We start from the raw sequence: 6,000 nt of genomic DNA on the forward strand, positions 1-6,000 counted from the left end.
TATTGGCTAAAGAAGTTCCTCCTGAGAAAAGAAAAAATCTAAGATCATGGAGGAGAAATTCAGATCCTGGCACAATTCTAAGTAAAATCAAAAGAAATTGTGGCTGTTTGTGCCAGGGCTGAATTTGACTCCAGAATTATGGGAATCGGGGCTTTTCCATTCTAAGAACATGAGGTGAAATCCTGACTCCACAGAACTCAATGGCAATGACTTTGGGGCCAGGATTTTACCCACGTTGTATAAGCGTACTTCTTAGCAGGGACAACATTATTTACAAGGATACTGAAGAAGCAGAAATTGCTTTTAAAGTCATATATATTTAGGAGTCCTGATTTGGCTCTCACACTAGTCATTCCTCTTTTTAAACTGACTTCCCTCCATTCATTTAAAATTGAGCTACTCCAGATTTACACCAGTGTAAGTGAGAGCAGGGTCAATACCACCGGAATTCTTCAGAATTCTTGCTTAGTGGAATAGATGAGTAAAAAGATTTGGAAACAGAACCAAGCTTGGTGCTGTCAACAAGCCTGACCTAGGAATAATGGTGCTTCTCATATTATATCCATTAAAGAGCATCTAGTCATCACCAAAGAAGTTTACATTAAAATGGTATAACTGGATTCTTCTGAATGTAATATTCTAGAAAAAACCTGGTACTAATGGCAGGCTCCGTGCCGAAGCCAAACACTGAACTGAATGTGGAGACTGAACTGTCCCCTCTCAGCCCTAGAGGTTGTCCTTCCAGGATAAAATTGACATGATTTGGTGGGATGGTGTGAAGAAGCTTCCCTTGTACCTGTGTTGTATCTCTCCTGTGTAGAAAGGGATTCAGTCTATAATGCTGTGTATATGGCAACTTTCAGGAGCACTCGGTCATTTTATTTGAAAATAAGAAAAAAAAAATTCACCAAAACTTTACATTACGTTTCATAGAAGAAATAAATGCAAAAATATTTGGAATGCTTATTAAAAGGTAGTCCAAAGAACATATCTCACATTATATGATGGAAGTTTCTTGGGTTTTTGTAAAACAAAGTGCATTAAGAACAGAGTGATCAGTGCAGATCATTAGTTATAAAGTACAAAGGAGCTACCACTACTGATAATTATTTTGATGATAAGATTCTCAAGTAGTATAGGGTTGGTTTTAATTGGTTTCCTGCCTTATGAAACAGTTCTAGGTATTGATTTTTGACGTTACTGACTGACTATAACAAACTCTTTATAGAAAAAAATATAGAAGTATCTGATCTAAATCCCATTGGCCCTAAAAGACCAAATCCAAATTTATGGCAGAAAGTGATGTGCAGTTGTGAGCAAAGAATCTTCAGAGGACAGGTGTCCACCTGAAAAAACTTCATCACGATAGGCACTGTTGCTGGCACTTTTAGCAGAAATACCAAGAACTTAACGGATATTAAGAATAATTTACCATCTCATCCTTTAAAGGTGACCTTTGCAAACAGGTTTCAAATACACTGTTAGGACCAGGTGAGAAATCCAGCATGAAATAAAACAGATTCTCCAGCAATGGTGCAAAATCACCCATCACATTTTACAATGGCATGACTAAGCACTGGGCTACTGTTGTAGAATGCTGAAGTATTTTCAATGTAGGCCGTTTCCAGTGCTGTCAGTTTGGCACCTTTCACAAGCGCTAAATTCACTTTAGAAGAAAAATCGAAATTTCAAGTGATGCTGAGGGATCCCAGCCTGAGGAAATTCTAATGCATTTGAAGTTTTTGTCTTATTTTGCATGTCCACTGCTGAAGTACTCCAAACATCCTGTATTCCTCTGACACCCCAAACTCCAATAGACTGCACTGGATCAAGCATTTGCCATTTTGTAAGGAAAAGCCATTTAAATCACAAGTCTAGTATATTAAAGTGATTCTATCAACTTCTGTTCACAATTGCACATCAAATAATATGAAGCTATATTGGACCATATGGAAGCTATATGGGCCAGATCCTCAGTGGAGCACCTTTGATTTCCAGCAGCTGACGATCTGACCCATGAGATTTTGCAAAGCACATGAACACAGTGACAACAATTTTATCAAAGTCTTCGGCTCTGGCACAAAGCTCGTTGTTTCAAGTAAGTTCTATGGTAGCATAGAGAAAAAATTACATGTGATAATATAAAATTAGAGACTGCAGAGCACAATTTATTCAAACAGGATAATGGACAATGGAAACGTGATATGCAATCTACAGTAGAAGAATGAATGTCTTTACTATCTAAATATAAGGTTCATATACAGAGTTGAGAGTAAAACAGATGAGTGATGAGTGACAATTATTGATATAGAGGGGTATTTTACTCATTCTGAGTCAAAGCTGGGTTGTTCTCTTGTGTAGGGGTCAATGCCCCAGACCAGGAGAACATCCACAGTACCATCCAGGGCAGGGTGCAAGCCAAAGAGGCAATACTAGGGTACCCCTAGTTTACCTATAAGTGGCATGCAGATAGCAAACACACACAAAAAGAGGTAGCACTGAGTCAATTACAACTTAACCCTGCAATGCTCCCTTTAGAAAACTTCCCATTGAAACTAATAGGAATTTCCTTTGAGCAAGGAGTGAAGCCAAAGGGCCCAAAGTCAATTGCCGTCTTAAAAAAGAAAAGTGATACTTAAGTAGTAAGAATATATCACGTATATTCTTTTACAGCATGCCTTCCTTGTTAAAAATTCCACTTAAATAAATTAGACAAGCGAGGTGTTTTGAAAAGTTAAATTGGACCAAAACAACAAGTAGCTCCACACTGGAAACTATAATTGACTTGGAAATTAAGAGTCTTATCTTCTTAAAGTGTCTTATCCAAAGGCCATTGAAGCCAAAGGAAAAAAGCCCATTGGCCTTAAGGGGTTTTATATCTCTCCTAAAATGAGGCGAGATAGTTAAAACAGATTTTGCCCACTTATGCGCACACACATGCTGCTTATATATGTACAAAATTCAGATTTAATATTGGATAGACACCCATCTTACCATGTACAAATACAAAAGACTACATGCTTGCAGAAGTATCAACATGTAAACGTGACTCCAATTTCTAAAAACATCTAATGAGAAATGCCAGAAATAATCATTAGTTTTTGCAAAGCACAACATCACTGGGCAGGAAGCTATGTAAAGGTTTTTTGAATACATACAAGACTTGAGTGAGTAAATCATTTGGTAAACCTACTGGTCAAGCCCAATCCTGTATTCCTGGGTGCTTATGGTTTATATGGAATGTAAGATTGAGCCTCAAATGTTGAACTAATTAGTGCCAGAGCATGAGGATCGAAATGGAAAAGAACAGAAAAATCAATTCCCTAAATTGGTGACAATTTCCAAAATGAGGGAGTTCTTTAATGAAGAGATTTTTCTTGGTTAGGCAGTCTTACATTTCAGCTATCTATTTCCTTCTAATTTCAAGATATTTTAAATCCTTTTTGACACAACCCTAATTGCAAGGTTATAGTCTGGTTCAGTTCCAAATAGTTTCAGAAAACTCTAGAATAGCCAGACAGCACAAAAATAAGCTGAAACCATTTTAGAAAAGGAACCTTCACAAGCTTTGACATCAGGGGGACTACTCACAAAGCATAAAATTAAGCACATGTGTAAGACTTTGTGGGAGCAGCCTAACCTATTTGTGTCTTAGTTGACTAAAGACAATGGCTGACATTATCAAAGGAGCCTGAATTTGAAAGGGATTTGGGCACCTAAATTCCTTCTTACTGCCTTTAAAAATTCCAACTAAATGTTTTGTGGAGTATAGGCCAACTATTTTGTTAAATGGCCTCCAATTTTTCACCTGCAATTAAGTGTTGGAACAAATAGAAAACGCACAGAATACATGGTGCCCATTTGGGGACCTTTGACACTACTGAAATATCAACAACCTTCCGTTTCTTCTTTGTGGTGCACATTTATAACATGAGAACGTTGCCTCGTTCTGCAGAGAATACTTCTTTGGCAGTTAGCTGGGTTGGGAACCTTATTCTCTTGGTTGTATCCCACAGTGACAAATAGGAGACAGAAATTAGCAGCAGTAGATGTGTTTTCAACCTGCTCACTTCTTGTGATAACTAGTAAATTCAATATACTGTTTAAAAAAATGTATCATTTACTGTCAGCCATATAACAGGAGCAGACAGATCATGATTTTGGTAGGGAAGTCTTTTCTGACCTGGTTCAGTCTTATTTCATGCACTTACACAAACTCGGGGATGAAATAAAATTCAACATTCCCTCTATTCCAGGGGTTCTCAAACTGGGGGTCGGGACTCCTCAGGGGGTCACGAGGTTATTACATGGGGGGGGGGTCGCAAGCTGCCAACTTCCACCCCAAACCCTGCTTTGCCTCCAGTATTTATAATGATGTTAAATATATAAAAAGTGTTTTTAATTGATAAGGGGGAGGGTTGCATTCAGAGGCTTGCTATGTGAAAGGGATCACTAGTTTGAGAGCCACGGCTCTATTCCTCAGCAAAGATTTGATCACTGAGTTCTTTTGAGAGCTCCATTGTTAATAATGCTTCATAATCAAGATTTTCAAAAGTGGTTGACTAAAGTTAGGCTCCTAAATACTTATTTGGCATTTAAGTTTCTTGATTTTCAGAAGTGTTGAGCATTATGAATAACACTCCATGACACTGGCCAAATACATGAACAAAGTCATTTCAGGATGTATTATCCTTGCTAATTTCGTAATTGATATTTGTCATTGAGGGAAACAGGTTAATGTATTTACTGTAATTTCCCAAAATGGCGTTCAGCAACAGTTTCCCCGAAGTTGTATCGGCTGGGTCTGCACTAGAATATATCTTGTATGTTCTTATATCATTTTAAGGTGAAAAATTGATAAAAAATGTTTTCACAAAGGTTCAGTTTCTTAGTGTGGAAAAGGCGTAAAGATTGCTTTTTTCTCTTTTTAAAGGTGCTAACCCAGGTTCTTAAATAGTAAATGCAGATAGTTCAGGGCAAATTTATCTCCTGATAGAATATTCTAGTGATTCTTAAAGAGAGAGGCCTTATTAAAGGTTTGTGGAATCTTTAATACCCTTCCCTTCAGGTACATCTACACTGTAATAAAAATCCCGTAACACCAAGTCTCTGAGGCTGGGTCAATTGACTTGGGCTTGTGGAGCTCAGGCTTTGGTGCGAAAACTGCAGTGCAGACATTCAGGCTCTGACTGGAGTCTGGGCTCTTAGGCCACCTCTGTTGCTGGGTTTCAGAGCTTGTGCTCCAGCTCAAGCCTAAACATCTACACTGCAATTTTTAACAGCACAACCCCAGCCCTGCAAGTCAGAATCAGGAGACTTGGGCGAGATTTTCAAAGTCAAAAATGTTTTGAAATGAACCAGAACGTAAAGCTGTACTCAGCATTCATTCAAAAAGTGTTTAATTTTTTTTGAGTTTGGAAGCTAAGATAGTAGGCACTCTCACAGATTCTACTGTTCCACAAAAACCTGCATTCAATTCAAGCACGTAAACTTCTGCAATTCCAGCTCCCTAAAGCTGTAACCCATAAGTGGATAATTTACTCCTGTCTTCACAATTTAATAGGCAGTAACAATATATTATAGACTTAAATAGTTCAAATACATTTGGCAACAGAATATCGTTCCCATGCTGAACTCAGAGTTAAGATTGTGGGCTTGAGTGCAAGTTGGAGGAATTGGATGCAAGAAATGAAATTGCCTCTCTTCCGCTTTCAAATCTGTGAATTCTTTATTGTTTCAAAAGCACAGCATACCATGTATACTGCAATTCTGAATTTACTTAATTTCTAACACATTCATTTCTCTCTCTAAAATGAATCCAGAGACACAAGCAAAACTCGATCCCAGGAAGATCCAGGTCCTGCCTCCTTCTACTGAACAAGATGGGAAAGTAACACACATATGCCTCATTGAGGATTTTTACCCAAATGTCATTAAGGTGACTTGGGAAGACGACAAGAAGAATGCAAAGGATAATGCAGTGCATGGGGAAATTTGGCC

The sequence above is a fragment of the Natator depressus genome, chromosome 2, assembly GCF_965152275.1.
Source record: "Natator depressus isolate rNatDep1 chromosome 2, rNatDep2.hap1, whole genome shotgun sequence".
NCBI lineage: Eukaryota > Metazoa > Chordata > Testudines > Cheloniidae > Natator > Natator depressus.